This window comes from Xenopus laevis, chromosome 5S (genome assembly GCF_017654675.1).
Source record: "Xenopus laevis strain J_2021 chromosome 5S, Xenopus_laevis_v10.1, whole genome shotgun sequence".
Classification (NCBI taxonomy): domain Eukaryota; kingdom Metazoa; phylum Chordata; class Amphibia; order Anura; family Pipidae; genus Xenopus; species Xenopus laevis.
Window position 1 is genome coordinate 3,522,836 of NC_054380.1, and position 21,312 is coordinate 3,544,147.

Sequence of the window (21,312 nt, forward strand, 5' to 3'; positions counted from 1 at the left end):
ATAAAGAAGGAGCATTATCCTGTTCATTGAGATTCTTTGCAAGGGTTTACAAGAAATGAAGCCTCGCTCATAAAATAGATTCAAAAACTATCATGCAAGGTTGATAATCAAGCTATTTTTCTACCTTTAGGGACACATTTAATTGTTTTGGTCAGCTAGCTGTTTTACATTTGTAATTCTGATACCTGCCCTTGGGCATTTTCTTTTTCCATATCCAGAAAGTCTTTTAATATGACATATCTGAACTGATCTTAGGTCTTTCTTGGAACATTTGAAAGCACAGATAGCTTAACAGCACTTCCCCGGGCTTGAGCTATAATTGGTTATGACTAACAAAAAGATTTGAGAGTTCAGTAGCTTGGAAAATCAACAAGTGTATATTAGGCTATTTGGAAGAGCTAGTGTTACCAATGAGGGGGTTTGTTGAGCCATACACATCAGTGGTTACTTTTTCAAGTCTTGCTCTATTTTAAATCACTTGGTAACTTCAGTAACTAGTCTCACTATTGATTTATCTTTTTATTTGTCAAATTTGGCTTTGGACTGATGAGACAAAGATTGAGTTATTTGGTCATAACAAAAAGCGCTTTGCATGGCGGAAGAAGAACACCGCATTCCAAGAAAAACACCTGCTACCGACGGTCACATTTGGTGGAGGTCCCATCATGCTGTGGGGCTATGGGGCTAGTTCAGGGGCTGTGTGGCTAGTTCAGGGACTACTGGGGCCCTTGCTAAAGTCCAGTGTCGGATGAATTCAACCCAATAGCAACAAATTCTTCAGGATAATGTTCAAGCATCAGTCGCAAAGTTGAAGTTCTGCTGCAGGTGTTGGATATTCCAAGACAATGACCCTAAACTCACTTGGAAATCTACAAAGACATTTATGCAGAGGGACAAGTACAATATTCTGGAGTCTCCCAACTTGAATATCATGGAAAATCTATGGGATGATTTGAAGCAGACTGTCCATGCTTGGCAGCCATCAAATTTAACTGAACTGGAGAGATTTTGTATGGACCAATGGTCAAAAATAGCCACATCCAGAATCCAGACACTCATCAAAGGCTATAGGAGGCGTCTAGAGGCTGTTACATTTACAAAAGGAGCTCAACTAGGTATTGATGTAATATCTCTGTTGGGGTGCCCACATTTATGCACCTGTCTAATTTTGTTATGATGCATATTGTTTATTTTCTGTTAATCCAATAATCTTTATGTCACTGCTGAAATACTACTGTTTCCATAAGGCATGTTATATATTAAAAGGAAGTTGCTACTTTAAAAGCTCAGCCAAAACTCCAAAGAATTAAGAGGGGTTCCCAAATTTTTCATATGGCTGTATTTTGTTTTGAAGGGCTTTTGGTCTCACATTTTGTGCAGTGAATTATCATGATTATTTTAAGCTCTGTAAAACCCATTACAGTTTGTGGGCTTTGTTTGGACAGAGTCCTTATTGTTCCATGGCAGCGTGGAGATTTAAGGTAGTAGAAACTAATTCCATAACTTAAATAAAAGTAGATCAGTCTGGGCACTCGTACTGTATAGAAATAACTGAATTCTAAATCCTCTACACAAGAAGTAATTGGTTGAAAAGTTCTCCATGCCACCTACGTAAATGATGGTGTGTTACATATGAAAGAGCAGAATTTATCTCATTATTTATTCTATTTATTTCTATGTTCATCTGCTGTTTCCCATTTTTTATTTCACATACAGTATTGTGATTCTGGCTTAGATTCTGAGAACACATTTTGTAAAATATATAAAAGAAAACTGAGTAAATGCATTTTTTATTTGCTTTGTATGTATGTGCAATTCCATGGACTTTATTTCATTGTTTTGGGATTTATGTTTCATTTGGCTTCAGCAGATAAACCTAAATTGTTTAATACACCTACACTTGATAAATTGCTTTCTTGCCTGATTCTGAAATAGCTCATATATTTATAATCTTGTTGCCCTTTTGGTAAAAAAGAAAAAAAAAAACCTTGGTATTGTTCCAGATTGATGCCCTCTGTTCTTGCTAAATTCCAAGTGCTCTTCAGTTTCAGTTATGGTGTGGATAAATATTTTTGTTCTAGTAAATAAAATAAAAACTCCACAAACAATTGTATAAATAGCTCACTTTTTTGATAGGGCCACTATGCTTAGAGGTGTGTAAATGGGATTATGTTCTCCGTACCGATTTTATTGTGACATGTACACAACTATGTGTATATATGTATATATATATATCAATAATCACAAACCGCACGCCAAGGACTTCAAATAAACACAAAAAAAAGTTTATTTCAACGTTTCAGCTCCTCTACTCGAGCCGTCTTCAGGACTTCCTGAAGACGGCTCGAGTAGAGGAGCTGGATATAGTGGCTTTAGAGACAGATAGAGAGACAGTGGGCCTCATCAAACTCCCTTTTACACATTTATTGAAAGCATGATGGTCTTGGCCAGTAGACGGCCAGTTTAAAAAAAAAAAAAAAAAAAAAAAAGTTTATTCTATTTCCTAAGCATTTGTACTGGTTTTTGTGTCCATTTCCTAAGCAGAATGTTTGTGCTCATGATTGAGTTAGTCATTCTCCTTTTACAACCCATATCTGAGAGGGTCCTTAAATGTAAGAAGGGGGTTTTCTGGTGGTCACTTCCATTAATTTGATTTGTCTAGTGTGCTTGACACAAAAAAGGGAAGCAATAATGCCGGATGTGAGGAGATAGCTGGCACGAAGTGCTAAGTAGTTGTTTCTTAATATCTGAATTAAAAGGAAAAGTAAGCTCTTTTTTTTTTCTCCCCTAAAATTACTCTAAATAGCACTCCGAAAAACATACCTTTCTCCCTCTATTTAGTCTTATTTAATTTCTGTTCCACACAAAATTAGAGTGCACACCGGTTACCAATGAACCTTTTCAGGTTTCTATAAGACCACCTGCTCAGGGTCAGCCAGAATCATAGGAATCCAAGAATACTTTAGCACATCAGTCCAGTTTTATAACGCACGAAAAGTGCTTTTATTGGCTCAAAGTAGACATCAACGTTTCGGCAAAGTTTCGGGCCACACTGGACCCTTTATTAAGCTTGATAAAGGGCTCAGTGTGGCCGGAAACATTGCTGAAACGTTGATGTCTATTTTGAGCCAATAAAAGCACTTATTTAATTTCTGTATCACAAGCAACTGAATTTCAGTCTTTTTAGCTACTTCCTTGTCTAGTGTGAAGCTCCACCCTGAGTGCTCCTTCCCTCTCCATTGGAGCAGAGGCAGTAGTGATGGAGGTCGATAAAAACTTGACCTGCGCCCTAACTTGCATGTTCCTGATCGGCCGGACGTCTGCCTTCCTTTTATAGACGCCCTGCCGCCCCACTGATGATATCACAAAAGGCGTGGAGTGGACAGTCGCACACCTGTTAAACTGAAAGCTGTCAGTGTAAGTTCATGGGTGGGGAGAGCAGGCAGAAGAGCTCAACCCGAACCCGCCAGTGACCGGCAAATGTTGTAGTGAGTGAGGTCAGTCCAAACCCACCCGACCCGCGGGTATTGGGCCAGCCCCCACATCACTAAGAGGCAGTGAGCATGCTCAGTAGGCACTTCTTTCAGGTCATAGTCTGGAGCTCAAGAGGTGGAACTTCAAGTTAGACAAGGAAATAGCTACAGTTTAGCTGCTTGTAACAAAACTAAATGGAGGGAGAATAGAGTAATTTTAGAGAGAGAGAATGGAAAAAAAGGTTTACTTATGCTTTAAAACTGCTGTCAAATTTACTGAAATAATGTTCATTAGAAATATAAGTGATGGTATAGTTATGGTAGATGATTACCTGGTTAATTGTAATGTCATTCTGTAAAATAATAGAATATACATCAGAGTATACCAGCAAAACCTATTGCAGAGAGTAAAAAAGCTGAATATTCACAATTATAGATCTAAAATCAGTTCATTTTCAAGGCACTGAACCATTCTGATATGGGAATAGACATCAGTATTGAGTGGGTCGGGAAAACACAGACTGCAAGTTGTTAATATTACTGTTGTATTTCTATAGATTATCAATGAAACATTAGTTATTCAGTTTGTTTTGTTTATTTAAAACCTCCATTTTATAATTTCTTGTCAGAGATTGAAGCCTCGTTTGCAGAATGTGAATAGTTATTTCATCTCCCAGGTGTAGCCTTGTTTTACTTGGTATAAAAAGCAATAAATGCTGTAAATGATCAGTATAACATGCCTGGAAGAGAAAGAGAAAAGAGATGCAGCAGGTTCACGCTCCAGTACATTGTTTGAACAGAAAATCTTCTTCAGGTTTAAGATACAGTTGCTTTTGTGCTGAAGCCAAGTTTGATTGTCTCCAAAGGTTTGTGAGCTGGGAATACGGATGAAACAAGATCTCTTTACCCAGAGAGACAATATCATATAATATACTGTTTAGCCTTTTAAGTCAATATCAAGAGAAGGTTTGTGAAGTTCTCTAATGACAGAATTTACAAGTCGAGTCACATATCACATAATGGTGGTACTGACGGACAATAAATAGAGAACCTCAGAGATTTCATTCCAGATTTAAGTGTTTCCACCTTGAGCTGTGAGACACATCTGACTAAAACACTAAACCAAGACAACATCTAGTTTAGGCTTAAGATAGCTGCTTAGTATAATTTTCTGTTGATTAGTGAGATTCAGTCAGACTTTAATGTTTTCATACACTAAAAAGAAATTTGCTGTGTGCATGGTACAAATATGGCAAACAGCTTATGTCCAGCATCGGACTGGGCCCCCGGGACACCGGGAAAAAACCTGGTGGGCCCAGACCCACTCCATATAGTGTGACCTCCTCTCCCTCAGCTCTTGACCTCGGCCCGATTGCCTGGCCTGCTCTGCAAGTTCCACCCTCTTGTCCTGCCCACTCTGCCCACTTGCCCCGCTCACAAATGAGCGTGAAGTAGCACCGTGAGGGGGGCAGGAGAGGACAGAGGGGGGTTTGCTGGGGAGGGAAGCTTGCGACTGGGGAGGGGGCCCTGATGTGGCAGCCCCGGTGGACCCTGACTCCCCCAGTCCGTCTTATGTCTACTTAAGAGCAGACTAACTGGTCATCATAACATGTTAAAGGAAAAGAAAAGCTACCAAGGCACTTTATTACCAACAGATTAGCCGCAACAGTGAAAGCTAGAACATCATTTTTATTACTTAGAATGCTTTTCCATACCCGAGTAATCAGCTCTAGACACTGTCTCTGTTTGTTTAGGATAGCAGCTGCCATATTAGCTTGGTGTGACATCACTTCCTGCCTGAGTCTCTCCCTGCTCACTCATAGCTCTGGGCTCAGATTACAGCAGGGAGGAGAGAGGAGCAAACTGAGCATGCTCAAGCCCTAGCCGTGGAGGTTTAAGCTGAAAACAGTTAGTCTGATACAGAAGCCCATGAGTACACAATAGAAGGAAAGAAATGTGCTGTTTCTTTTGACAGAGGACTCAGAGCAGCATTACTTTGAGGGTTTACTGGTATATTTATATAGACCTTTCTGATAAAGCTTATTTAGTTTTAGCCTTTCCTTCTCCTTTAAGATCCGTGATACCTACATGGTCTTATATGTGAATACATAATATATGCAATTACAACATTAACAAAAGTACAGTCAGACATATAAATATATATAATTTGTGCCTGATCAATATGGACAAAGTAATTTAGACCTTGTTAGGCTTAAGGAAAGCTTTTACCCTTGAGATGAGTTAAGATTAGGAAATGTTGCCTGACCCAAGTGCATTAACACTTATGTAATAAAATATTCCTCATTGCTCATGTTGTTCACTGGGTATTTGACAGTGGTTATCAAAATACCTAACTGTACCATAAGTGATGGGCGGTGCCGCTGGTCTCTTTTAAACCGAGCTTGGCTGCTGTACCTGCCTCATGATGCCTCCTATTTTAGTCAGGGATGCAATCTACTGCAAGGATGGGTGGTTTGACTACTGCAACATTTAGGGGCAGATTTATCAAAAGTCAAGGTGAATTTTCGAATGAAAAAAATCCAAATTTCAAGATATTTTTTGTGTACTAGGGAATATTTCAAATTCGATTCGAATTTGAAAAAAAAAATCGAATATCGAAATTTATCATGTACTGTCTCTTTAAAAATTTGATTTTGATCATTTGCCATCTAAAACCTGCCGATTTGCTGTTTTAGCCTATGGGAGACCTCATAGAACCTCATAGAACCTATTTGGAGTCAATTGGTGGATGAAAAATCGAAGGGTTTTTTTGGGATAAACTTCTAATCGAATTCTATCGAATGCGCTATTCCTTCGATTCCAATTCAGATGAATACGGACCTATTCGATCAAAAATGGACCTATTCGACCAAAAAAAACTTTCGACTTAATTTCGGTTGGTCTTTTTGAATTCAAATTTCAAAGTTTTTTCAATTTGAAATTCGACCTTTGATAAACAGTCCCCTAAGTGGTGAGCAAAATGTCCTGTTTTCCATTGCCCTTTTAGTAAGCAGAAAGTTGCACAAATTCAGGGGAATAGTATATTTAAATAACTATAAGGCACTTGAATCGTTGTTGTTAGCTGCCACTGTCCCACAAAGCAAATTAGGATCAATTTATGTGTAAGGAAAAGGCTCATACAAATAGCCAGACAAAAATCTGTGTTTGTTTTCGACAGGCTGCGGAAACCAACTATAACCCTAACATTTTCTACTCCTCTTTGTGGTAAAGTCTGTGGATGAGTGAACCGAATAAACAGAAGCTGTGAACTTGTAAAATATATTACGTAATATACGTAATAAATACATCCAATAGGGCATAGTTACACAGTTACATAGTTACATAGTTAAATCAGGATGAAAAAAGACAAAGTCCATCAAGTCCAACCCCTCCAAATGAAAACCCAGCCCCATACACACACCCCTCCCTACTGTCACATAAATGATATATACCCATATCTATACTAACTATAGAGTTTAGTATCACAATAGCCTTTGTATTATGTCTGTCCAAGAAATCATCCAAGTCCCTCTTATAGTCATTAACTGAATCATCACCCGGCAGTGCATTCCCCAACCTCACTGTCCTCACTGTGATGAACCCCCTACTCTGTTCCTTTAAATGAAACTTCTTTTCCTCTAGTCTGAAGGGGAGGCCTCTGGTACGTGATTCTCTTTATGGGTAAAAAGGTCCCCTGCTATTTGTCTATAATGTCCTCTAATGTACTTGTAAAGTCTAATCATGTCCCCTCACAAGCGCCTTTTTTCCCCCAGAGAAAACAACCCCAACCTTGTCAGTCTCCCCTCATAATTTAACTCTTCCCTCCCTCTAACCAGTTTAGTTGCACTTAGTCTCTGCACTCTCTCCAGCTCATTTATATCCCTCTTAAGGACTGGAGTCCACTGCCCCCATACTCCAGATGAGGCCTCACCAGGGACCTATAAAGAGACACAATTATGTTTCATCCCTTGAGTTAATGCCCTTTTTTATACAAGAACTTTATTTGCTTTAGTAGCCACAGAATGACACTGCCCAGAATTAGACAACGTGTTATCTACAAAGACCCCAAGATCCTTCTCATTTAAGGAAACTCCCAACACATTGCCATTTAGTGTATAACTTGCATTTATATTATTTTTGCCAAAGTGCATAACCTGCATTTATCAACATTGAACCTCATTTTCCAGTTTGCTGCCCAGTTTTCCAGTTTAGACAGATCACTTTGCAAAGTGGCAGCATCCTGCATGGAACCTATAGTTCTGCACAATTTAGTATCATCTGCACAAATAGAAACAGTACTTTCAATGGCCACCCCCAGGTCATTAATAAACAAGTTGAAAAGCAAGGGACCTAGTACAGAGCCCTGCGGTACTCCACTAACAACACTGGTCCAATTAGAAAATGTTCCATTTACCACCACTCTTTGTAGTCTATCTTTTAGCCAGTTCTCTATCCAGGTACAAATACTATGTTCCAGGTCAACATTCCTTAATTTAACCAGTAACCTTTTGTGTGGCACTGTATCAAATGCTTTAGCAAAGTCTAAGAAAATGAGATTTGGCTTCACCAGAAGTGTGACCACTGTTGGGCTTCGGAAGGAGCCCTCAGCTTACTTGGGTGCCACCTGGACTTAACGAGGGGTACAAGGCGAGATGTTCTGGCTGGCAAAAGGGGCACGGCTGTTAGCAGAGTCTTTTGGGCCGAAGGTCACGGTACAAAAGGATTAGGCAGGCGGATGGTCAGACAGGCTGGGTCGAGGCAGGCGGATATCAAGGATCGTCAGACAGGCTATGGGTCAAAACCGGGTAAAAATCAGACAGATGGGATCAGGCAAGAGAGAGGTCAAAGTTCAGGCTGGATCAGGATTCAGAGTTCAGAGTAGTCAGGATACAGGCAGGGTCGAACGCGGATAATCAAGATAATCAGAATAACAGGATCAGACACACTAGGCTCAGAAACCACTAGAAACAGAGTTCTATCACGGGCAACCATTCGCAATGCTGGGCAGCTATTTATACCGTTTGAAATTCACGGCGTTGCGCACTGGTGTCACTACGCTTTTAAATAGAAAGCAGCCGCGCGTGCCCTAGAGAGCCGGTGCCAGCGAAAACACGCTAGCGCGGCCTAAGACGGCAGCGGGGAAGACGGACCATGTGGTGGGCGTCCCCGCCGATGGCGCGGCGGGCGACCCCGCTACACAGGTACTGTTACAGCTATTCCTTCGATTCGAATTCGGATGAATACGGACCTTTTCGATTGAAAACAGACCTATTCGACCAAAAAAAAATATGCCCCTAGGATAGCCACATTCTTTTTCATCATTGCTTCAAATGATGATGCCTTTCGAGCCTGATAGTCAACAAGTTTAATCCATGATTTGTTAGTATCCATGAGTTTTTAACATTTGGTCTAGAACTCGAATCGCTGCATTTCACTAAATAATGGAAAAGGTTGGCTTTTGTAGATGTTTATATTTAATACTAATTGGAAGATCTTAGCAAAGCTAATTGCATCGCTTCATCATATTTATTTTGCTACTTCAAATATCCACTGCACCTTTTAGGATGGGTTAACAGTAGGTCATATTATTTATCCAGCAGGTCATATTATTTATCCAAAGCTTAAGATAAATAACTTATAACATGACCCAAACTGCATTTATTAAGGTTGATTGTTCAAATTGGATTCTAGTCTCCCAGTATGAACAGAAATGTTATCAGCAATGGTGCTTATTATGGATTATTGCATATTTGTGTGTTGAATATATTCAAGTATTGTTTGTGCTTTGGTTATTCAATTTGTGGTTTTCAAACTATTTTTTTTTACATGTGCAGATGGTTTTATTAAGGATAATTCATTTTAAAGGGGCGGAAGGGCATCAAGAAATTACCAGTTTTTGAAGCAATAGGTAATTTATATTTAAGAAAATGAACAGCTATCGGTAAGGTTTCTACAAATATTTTTTCTTTAAATAGGAAAAAACCAACATTTTGTGTGCTATGTATTTTATAGACACACATGAATCCACATTGAAATAAAAAGTGAAGCTACTATATTGTTTGCCATGGTTAGTCCTTTTCATGAGCAACAATAATAACTTCTCCATCTCTTTATGACCACTCATAGAGCTGCTTTTTCTGAATTAGCGAAGCCACGGTCCCCAGTATAGACCACTCTTGTATACATTCACATATGTAAAACATGGAGGTTAACAAACAAAAAAATTATGTATTATCATATATCTGAATGTATTAGGGTATATATAAGTTCCCTAAAAAATTTATTATCAGAAAAACTTCTCCCAACCATTTAAACTATGTGCATAGACCGCTGCTGGAACTGACACACATATTTTCCTCTTTATTATAATGTTTTGTACTCTTAACTGCTCAATGTTTTTGGACCCATAAAAATTGAGAAATTCACAATTTGAACAAAAGAGTACTTGGGGTATTACAGTAACTTTCTTTTGCCCCAAATCAAGTCGTCCTGTATGATTGTTGGGGGAGAGTTGTCCCGTTTTCTGAATTTTAAATTTAATTTAAGAAAATGCTAATTTAGCAATGTGTAAAACTGTGTTTGTATATTAAATATATAAAATTGTTTAATTTTATATATTTAATATATTATAACAGTAACTTTTAATGCACTGTATATAGGGGTAGATTTATCAAGGGTCGAATTACGAAATTAAAAGTACTTTGAAATTTGACCATCGAATTTAACTACTTCAAATTCGAATTTTATCGTACGATTAAAGGATTTTATCGTACGATCGAATGATTTTACTTAGACTTAAAAATTTTAGAAAAATGCTGTAGAAGGTTCCCATAGGCTAACAAAGCACTTCGGCAGGTTTAATTTGGCGAAGTATTGAAGTCAAAGTTTTTTTTAAAGAGATAGTACTTCGATTATCGAATATTCGAACAATTTTACTTCAAATCGAAGTCATAGTTTCCTATTCGATGGTCGAAATATCCAAAAAAATTACTTTGAATTTCGAATTTTTTTACTTCAAAAATTACCTCGAATTCACTTCGACCCTTGAAAATCTGCCCCTTAATGTGGCAGGGGAGCAGGGGTATTACTCACCTGTTACAAATAGTAAAGAAAACATGCATACATTGTGGTGAAAGAAATTAGACGTTTGGCCAGTATCAGTATTTCAAGGTGTTATCTTCAATAACATAATTTGTGCTATAGTAGCTTATAAAAGATTAGTACAGACTGCTATTTTTAGATAAAACCAAAGTAAAATCCATATTACTCGTATTACTCTCTTGTTTTAAATCGCCTACTACAGAGCAAAGATTAAAAATGACTTTCTGTGTATCAAATTAAAACCCAAGACCATGTTTTGTATGGTTCTTTGTGATGTTGATTTAACACTACTTCTCTAGGCATTTTATAAAATGGTAAAAAAAAATTTCCATGTAATTTAGAATTGTTGGCAAAGTGGACTATGTGAATAGGAAATGCTCTTAGTTTTTAATTCAGGGGAACAATAACTTCAGTTCAGCCCCATAATTTACCAGTGGAAAAAGAAATATGTAGCAAAATACTATATAAGAAATCCTAGGAAAAACAAAATATCACTTAAAAGCCCATTTATTAAAGGTCGAATTTTAGTGTTTTTTAGATCTTTTTGAAACTCTTATTTCTCTAAAATCCTAAATGCCATGAAAGTTTAAAATTGAAAGATTTGAATATGAAAAGTATAAATGGAAAAAAACCTGAATATTATCTAAGACCTAGAATTAAAAGACTGAATGATTAAAAAAAATTGAGTTAAAAGACTAAAAAAAAGAGGTTCAATAGGATCAGCGCAGCAACCATTGACTTGTATAGGACCTCGTCTACTTCTGCTTGGAGAAGTTTTATATTAGAGTTTTTCGTTGTTTTTATAATTTAGAAATCTCACATTTTAAAAGTTTTAGAGAAATTAAAAAAACACAAATATCTAGTAAAAAAATAGAAATAGAATCTGTAGAAATAAGTCAAATCGACTCGACTTGCTGTTTTTCTTGAAGACATTTCACCAGTCATCCGACTGACTTTCTCAATTTTGAATGACTTGTAAATAAGATCTTTCTGGAATTACAAGTAATTTGGAATTATGAAAGTCATTGGATGACTGATGAAACACAGCAAGTACAGTTGATTTGACTTATTTCTAAAGATATACCATGGCCTGGATGAATAAGAATCTTCACAAACAGAAAATAACCCAGAAATCTGAATTTTAGTAAATAGGCCTCTAATTGGCCCCTTTTTGCTCAACTAATTGGTTCTGATGCCGCCAGTTGGAGAAAGGGTTCATGAGCTATTGTTACACCCAAGTGAAACATTACAATGCACTTCTTTGGGTGAAATGCAGTATTAGGGAGCACAAGACAAGAGGTATTCATTGCTACATATCTGCCTTGGATCTGCAGCAATAAGACAAATATGAAAAAATAGGAATAATAAAAATATGGAATAACTGATGCAGCAATATGTGTGGCTGTCTTCACGAGAAGGTATTGCCAGACTTATCCATACAAGTTCTAATATGTACATTTTGCAGAAAGAGAATCTGAAGACCTTATTACACCTTTACAGTAATACTGTTCAGATACAAGATTGTGTTGCCCAATATTTCCTGTATGTTTTGTTCCTGCTCCTCCTGTGGGGGATTATAATTTGTTTTAAAATGTCATGTTCTTTCTTTTTTCTTTTTTTAATTTACCACTTTTCTTTCTCTCTAACTCAGCCTTTTCCCTGTAAAAGGACCAAGGCAGAGAAACTCAATTTCTTTGTATTGATTGCCATGTCTGAATGTTGTGAAGTCGCAAAGACTCTGCTAATCATTTATCTATCTTATTTAACATTACCACTTAAATAGTTTCATTCATTTACACTTCAACTTTCTAATAGATGTGCCCAGCAGCTGGAAACCCAATAAGTATCCTCGGTCAAACCATTTTTTATTTCTTTGAAACGGAAACAAAACCACTTGTTTTTATAATTTCCATGAATACATTTTTTATGGTCTTCGTTCATTTCACGCACAATGCATATATTCTGTGGTTATTATATGTGTTGTCTTTTGTTACTAGATTGGAGTTTGAGAGGCAGCAAAGAGAAGAGCTAGAAAAACTGGAAAATAAAAAGTACATTTCCATAAACATAAAACATCAAGGTTGAAAGTGTATGTGATTGTGCTTGTCCTGTCAGCTCATTTCAGTGTTTACAAAAATGTTCTTGATGGTGTCAAGGCACCAGCACAAGACTAGTGAGATCAATAGACTGGGACCTATTACAGGCAGCAATAGCAATTAAATGAATACCCCCCATTTTATTATTACTAGGGATGCACTGAATCCACTATTTTGGATTCGGTCGAATCCCTGAATCCTTCTCAAAAGATTTGGCCGAAAACCGAACCGAAACCGCATATGCAAATAAGGGGTGGGAAGGGGAAAACATTTTTACTTCCTTGTTTTCTTTCAAAAAGTCACGCGATTTCCCTCCCCATGCCTAAGTTGCATATGAAAATTAGGATTCAGATTCAGTCGGCCGAACCCGAATCCTGCTGAAAAAGCCCGAATCCCGAACTGAATCCTGGATTCAGTGCCTCCCTGATTATTACACCATTGTTTTGGCATAGCTATTGGTATGGGTATATCTATGTTTACTTGAAAATGCCCTACAGTAAGCAGTGGTTGGCACAGTTGCACAGATGCATTCAACATATCAACTCTCAAAACATTGCCTTGTGCCCCTTAAAACAGTTGCATAATATATGTAATACACATTATTTCATACCTCTGATGAATGTGTTCCTTATTGACTGACTTTAACACTATCCAATGTTCCGGAGGTTTATATCAAGTTTAAGAAACACTATTATCCTATTTAAAAAGATACTGGGCTCCCTGCACCTTTTTATTTATAAAAAATACACCCGTTAAAAATAATTATACCTCTTAAAGACATAAATTGATATTCATGTATGCACATCAACAAAAAGAAAAAGGGAAAGATGAGCAAATAAAATAAATAGTATATAAAATGGCTCACAATATAAATCTACTGAAACTGTTCATACCCAGTTGTACAGTCTAATAAATCGAAGCAGAAAGAAAAATATATGTTACCAGCCATAAGTGGATGAACATGAATGAACATAAAATGATACAGAGCTGAATATAGATTGGTATTATTAGTCATTCACTAGTAATTATAAGGCATAATATGATGTTGACAAAAAAAATTGAGGCTGCTATTGGGAGTCACAATTCCATGGGTGCCATAATATATGAAATCTAGTTAGTTACCTGAGCATCATTTCTCCTGTGGCTGATAAATTAAACCAATCTTATTGTCAAATATCCCTATAGCTGTGTTCTGCTAGGTATATTCTGAAGGCATTGAACCAGATTTCCCACAATGCTGTGTACACTACTAGGATTATCTGAGTTTACAATGATTATCCTTTTTATAGGTATTTTAATCAGAGATGCATGGCATTCTGGGAAATGGAGTCTAGAAGTTTGCCATCCCTTTAATACCACATCTGTATATATATGTTTGAATTTCTTAACATAAATTGCTTTAAACTTTTATCATCTGAAGTAATGTCTTTCTGTTTTTGTACAGAAAATTAATTAAAGAAATGGATAAGAAACAAAAATATGAAAAAGCCAAACTGGAAAAAATGCAACAAGAAGTTTAATCTCAGCGTAAAAGAAACAGAAATTGTTCAGCTGCAAATTCGTAAGCAGGAAGAAAGTTTAAAATGTTGTAGTTTAGACATTGATTTCAGGCTCAAAGATTTACTAGCCGAAAAAGTAAATTTGAGGAGGTGAGGTTGAGAGAACAACAAGAGATTGAACTGCAAAAAAGAAACAACAACAAGAATGTTTTATCATAGTTCAAGAAGAACCTCAAAGACTTCCGGAATTTCATACTACAGAAAAAGATGAGAAAATGGAAATATCCAGAGAACTGGGAAAACTAAAAAAGCATAAGGATGGTCAATACTTGAAGAAGCAGAAAAGAAGAGTTTAGAAGAACAAAAAAAGAGAACAACTTAAGCTTGTGGCCCATTTTGAAGAGCAGCTTCAGGAAAAAACAAGAAATGATTCAACTCTTCAAAAGAGGGGACGTGTCAAGGTTAGTAAAAGGGATTGGTGTTTTAGAGGATGTTAAAGAATATGTATTGTGAGCTAAAGAAGCCAGATCAGAGGGGGAAGAAGATCCAGAAATCAAAGCTGATCATGATACTCTTTCAAGACTATACATTTCAAATGTAGAAAACACAGAACTGCACAAGACAGATGAGGAGTCTTCCATGGTCACACCACAAATAGCAGACAAACTGGAAATGATAAAACAGATTGAAAAGCAAATTCATTATAAAGAAAGACAGCTTAATCACATAAAGCAAACTCATTTACCCGCCTTATTAGATGAAAAGCAGAGGACATCTGAGATGCTTAACAGTGGCTTGCTTGGGTTGGATAAAACATTATATAAAATTGAAAAGGAGATTGAAGAAAAAGCTGATCAGCTCACCCAGTTTAGAGCAAGCAGGGACCAATTACAACAGCTACAAGAAACTTTTTTTTCTTTAAGGGAAATAAAAAGATATTCTTGAATCAAGAGAAAAACAGTACGGAGAAGCCCTAGAACAAGCTGTTGCTAAACCGGAGAGAAAACATTCTGCACTTCAGCGACATTCAATTATAGATGTGGAAATTGAGGAACAAAAAAAACGCAAACTTGCCGCTTTGAAAAACAGAAAGGAACAGGCCGGTCTGCAGGCGACATTAGAAGCAAAAGAAAAGGCTTTGGAGCAAGACAGAGAGAGGTAAGCATTATTCCATCAAATATCGCTTTGTTACATTTTGTTCTCTCACTTCTAAATTACTTGAAATGGTAATGCATTTATTAATTTCTTGTAACATTTCTGAAGAATCACTAATTAATATTTTTGTCATAAATGGGTTCTCAGAAATAAATGCTCACTGCCTTTCTTCCATATAAAGCAGCTCATTATGAACGGATTCCTTGCATAGGAGAACCTATTGCATTATCTTTTATATACACAGTATTAACAGAAAAAAACGTTTTTGTGTTCACTGGTAGAGTATATAATTACATAAAGAAATTGAGACTAATATTTATCAGTGATCAAATGAGGGATCCTGCATGTTTCAGAACCATTCAATCTTTGCAGTTTTTTAAAAAAAATATATTGCTTTTTTTAAAAATGTATCAAATATAAGCGTTTTATCTGATCCATTATGGGAAATTATTTATGTATAACAATCAGTGATGTATAACAATCTCCTCCAGAAGTTCTCCACTCATCCTTCTATATTAAGCCTATCCATAAACAAAACAGACTTTGTTTGTATATTGCACATTTGTTGTTTTAAAATAAAAACTCAGAAACCAACCTTTAAATAATCAGTAAAATGAAAGAACTGGACAAGGGTTTGAATACACTTTGCAACCTTGGGGGCCCATTGACTTAGTTCGAGTGAAGGAATAGAATAAAAAAATTTTTGAATTTCGAATGTTTTTTTTTTGGCTACTTCGACCATCGAATTGGCTACTTCGACCTTCGACTACGACTTTGACTTCGAATCGAACGATTCGAACTAAAAAATCGTTCGACTATTCGACCATTCGATAGTCGAAGTACTGTCTCTTTAAAAAAAACTTCGACCCCCTACTTTGCCACCTAAAACCTACCGAGGTCCCCATAGGCGTTCTATAAATTTTTAGGTCGAAGAATAATCGTTCGATCAATGGATCGAACTATTTTCACTAAATCCTTCGACTTCGATATTTGAAGTCGAAGGATTTACATTCGGCAGACGAATATCGAGGGTTAATTAACCCTCGATATTTGACCCTATGTAAATCTGCCCCATAATGTTAATGTTTTTACTTTTAAAAATATTGATTTGGGGGTTTTTTTGAGGAGTCTTTTGCAATTCTCTAAATTGGAACACGTCAGGTCAGCCATATTTCCCTGCAATTTATGTCTTTAATGGACATAATATTTTTGTGCCTTCCTTTTAATATTCTCAGTCATTAAAAATTGCACCTATTGTCTTAATATATCTGGTAGGGTTTGCTTTTGGTCCTTTCTGGAGCCAATGGTAGTTTGTAAGGTGAATGCAGTCTTCATAGAACAGTGTTTAGATTGTTCTCCTTAAAGGTGTGCAAAGCAGCGGATGGGGTGGGACAATTAGGGTTACGTTTGGGAATAAATACTTATTTATTGTTTTGGATATTCCTGGAACCATAGGCAACAATATTTTGGGCTCAAGAGGCCATCCAAAATTTGTATCACAAAGAAGACCCAACATGTATGCATTTAGGACATCTGTAGAACAACATTGGTTTTGTAGCATAACAGAGTAAACATGTTTTTGGTTTCCCAGAAATGAGGTCCCAGATTTAGCAGATGAAAGCAAAAGAAAAAGAGACAATGTCTTGAATAAAAGTGTGAAATGGAGTATATTTTGAGAGTCAGGGAAGTATACACTATAATGCTATGGTTTGCCATGTGGCATCTCTTCACAGGGAAGTGGTTTTGAATGAAAGATGCTGCTTGCATGATTGAAGAGATAGGAGGAGAACCAAGGTACAACAGACTTAAGGATTGGATTTGCAGGTAGTAGTGGGCATTTAACAAATTGCAAGGTACACAGCGTGTAAGTGCACAGAATGTTTGAAAGTATGTTGTCCTTTAACATAATTTTTTTAATTACTACTAATAAATATTTTATTACCACACAAGTTATCTTTTGACATTGCTGGCTGGTGGTTTACAGTGTTTACAAATAAAGCAATGGGAACAATGTTTTCTTAATCTGTTTAATCACTTGGTGACTTGTCTGGAATTGAGCATATTCTGAATAAACTCAGATCATTACCTAGGGGAGCAGATTGGATTGTTTCATTTTCCAACTTTTAAACAGAATGTACAACATTGTGAGAAATTCCTTAATGTGCCTATGCCTAGAACTAAAACCACTTCTGAGTTGCCAAAGCTGACGAGAACAGAGTATCCACACCTAACTCCAGTGACTGATGCACATGCTGACTTTTCAAAAACATGTTCAGACTCTCAAGAGAAATATTTCAGCAAAGGAAATGAGAAAGGAAGATACAGATCATCCATTAGTGAATATTTTGAAGTTCTGGCTGACACAGAATATGAACTGAGTCAACTCTTTAGTAAAAACGTTTCCAACAGCAAGTGCTCTCATAGTAACATAGTAAGTAAGTAAGGTTGAAAAAAGACTCACGTCAATCAAGTTCAACCTTTTAGTTTTTTTTTAATCTGCCTAACTGCTAGTTGATCCAGAGGAAGGCAAAAAAAACCATCTGAAGCCTCTCCAATTTGCGTCAGAGGACTCATGAAAGTGTCTCATGTGCATGTTGTCACCAGACACTAGTAAAGCTTTCAGATAACCTACTTTGTCACCAGGATTTATTGAAAACAGAATCTGACTGGACTTCTGTGCAATACATTCCATCCCCTGTTAGAGTAATTGCTGATACAATGCAATCCAGACTTAATGGAAAAAAGTCATTGTTCTCTATCAGAGACTGATATGCTTTGTGAAAATCATTTTAAAGAAAATATCTCTCTCTCTACCAAAGTCCTACAAGTATTCTACGAGAAAAGGGAATTTTATGGTAACAAAGTTAACTTAGAGGAAGCGGATAAGTTCATGCCGGACAATACAGTGTTCAACGTCTTTTCTAATAAATGATCCTATCTTTATAAAAACACACACTTGCCAACAATAAAGGAAGTTGCGGACCAAGCAAAGCACTAATGCAATTATTAGGACAGCTTCAGTCAAGTACTTTCTCTAATTAAAGACATCCAGGTTTCAAAATATTTGCACCTGCCAATGACAAACACTGGTGACCCATGTGCCGCAACAGAACGTCATTCATTGAAACATGTTAAACTCTACACCTTTGTCCCATCACATATGGTTTCAGCAGAACCAGACCAGCCCATGATACTTGAGCTCTCTCCCAGGAAAGAGACATTGATGACTATCAGTGACCAGAATTGGCAAGAAGTGTGCGGAAATATGAAAGTATTTAGGCATCCATTTGTGTAATTGTTGAATGGGCTTCAGAATGTTCTCCCTGTAGACTTATTAGACTGCTTATCACATACTTTGCCTGAGTTGAAAATAGAAAAGAGACCATTCAAATGTGCTTATTGGCTTTGTGTCACTAACTGTTCACAGGCTGAGCCTCAGCCCGCATGCATGCTTTTGTTTGACAGCCATATTTATGTAATAGATTTTCCCAATACGTTTCTAAAATAGATTTTACCAACACATTATGTTTTCTAAAAATACTAATCACAGTCTAAATGTAAAATACCCAGCATAGTGTTCAACTTCCATCCAAAAACTTTTTCCATTGGAAATGGACAAATGGCCAATTCATCTGAGTTCAGCTAAAGAATATGGAAAAGAATAGGAAGGAATATGACACATGGAATGGCGAGTATATGTGTATACAGATGTTAGTGCCAGTCAAATGTATCTCAGGTTTGCAAGATAGCCACTATCATCATATACTCTTCATATGTCCAAAGAGTAACAACGAGACAATCCACAAAGCTTTCTAAAGGGATATTTAAGCTAATACATTTTTTGTTATCCTTAGATGTAAAAAGCAAGTACACTATCTAGATTGCCTAGTTCCGTCTGTATTGTATGGGAGCGTGTGCTGCAAAATAATGTAGGTATTCCCTATAAATTATCGTGGGTTATTTTGAAAACGTGCAGTAATCAAACAGCTTTGAGCTCACAGACAACACACTACAAAAATAATACTTCACTGTATAGGTTTAAGGGATAACAGCATCTCAAAATGTCCTTTTTTTTCTTTTTCATGTTGTACAGTTTTCTGTAGCTAGAAGTATATACAGTTTTAATAAAATTGCTTATTTTGAAACTAGTGCAGAGTGGGTTTATTTTTTTTACCTTGTTTCTTATCTCACTCACTTTGCTAAACTTGTTAAGGTGAGTGAAACATGAATATCCTTAATTCCTAGCAAAATCCATTTCTTTTCATCTTACAAGACATACTGGAAAAGTCAAGTAGAATCACATCTACCATATAGACAATCTATATACTGGACTTTAATATAATGTTTCCCTTTAGGGCAAGATTTTGTAGGCCCCCTTTTCTAGTGGGTCTTTATAAAGTCCTAACAGTGGAATTATGTTTATGTAATGGCAATCTTCAAAAGGACATTTAATTAGGTGCCTCTTCCTATATTAAGGGGCTGATTCACTAACTTCGAGTGAAGGATTCGAAGTAAAAAAACTTCGAATTTCGAAGGTTTTTTTGGGCTACTTCGACCATCGAATGGGCTACTTCGACCTTCGACTACGACTATGACTTCGAATCGAACTATTCGAAGTAAAAATTGTTCGACTATTCGATAGTCGAAGTACTGTCTCTTTAAAAAAGACTTCGACCCCCCTAGTTCGGCAGATAAAAGCTACCGAACTCAATGTTAGCCTATGGGGAAGGTCCCCATAGGCTTGCCTAAGTTTTTTTGATCAAAGGATATTCCTTCGATTGTTGAATTAAAATCCTTCGAAACGTTCAATTCGAAGGATTTAATCGTTCGATCAAAGGAATAATCCTTCGATCGTTCGATCGAATTTTCTGCGCTAAATCCTTCGACTTCGATATTCGAAGGATTTCAATTCCTAGTCGAATATCGAGGGTTACTTAACCCTCGATATTCGACCCATAGTGAATCAGCCCCTAAGTATTCTAATAAAAATACTGTAGTTAATGCCTGTTTTATATCTGAATGTGAATTCACAGAAATCTATGTTTACTTTATCCTGAAACTAAAATATATATGGGGTATCTATCTGGATGAAACTGAGTGTATTGTTTGGATGGACATGGTTTAAGTGGACATGCTTGGGCTGTTTCTTTTTTATTGTATACCTCAGAACACACACACACAATGCTGCCAGGCCTTATTATTTCTGTGTGTTTTAAAATGGAGATGCTTAAATGAATGTAGCTGCTGCATTCCTTGGACACAATTAAGATGGAGTGAACCCAATACTTAATTGCCTTGTATTCAACAACGTTTACATACAAACTCACAAGGTTTTCTTAATCTCTTTGTCTTTTAAACATTGCAAAATAGTACTCAACATCCTCATCAATGCTGATCTTATTTATTATATAGTTGGCAAATTATTGGTGTTTTCCTACAGAAGCTTATTTTAATCTTGAGTTGTGTTGCTGTACATCAAGCTTGATAAGTAAAAAAAAAAAGTGCTCATCCCTTTCTATCCTAATATATTTGTGTACTATTTCTGTTCCTTTGGCTCACTCTGACACATTGTGATAAAAGCACGTAGAATTAAATCAAGCATTTCCAACTCATGCGCAAACTCTATTCCCTCGATGGAGTACTTCTGGCAGAGTAAATGACTTTGACGATTACTCTTGAACATACTAATCTATCTCTTCTTTTTAGAGCTGATGCTGTAAACGTTGCACATCATTTTGTTTTCTCACATTATCCCACAACACAAGCATAATTACTGGTTGCTATTATAATTTCATATCCCGTTTGATTATGAATGCACAGCCTAAACTGCAAGAGGTTTGAATGATTTGTTGAAATTGAAAGTAATAAATGGCATAATGCAGGACTCGATCACATTACAAACAAAATTCCATAACGGGGAACTCTTGTTACTATAAACATATCCTCACATTATAATGGATGGTCATTCTTTTTCACGATACAGTGGTA

General features: G+C 36.7%; 1 pseudogene; it reads left to right on the forward strand.

Annotated features, from left to right (window-relative positions):
• Positions 1-19,109, forward strand: part of LOC108717372 — a 61,254-nt pseudogene extending 42,145 nt beyond the window's left edge.
• Positions 19,110-21,312: the final 2,203 nt, after the last annotated feature.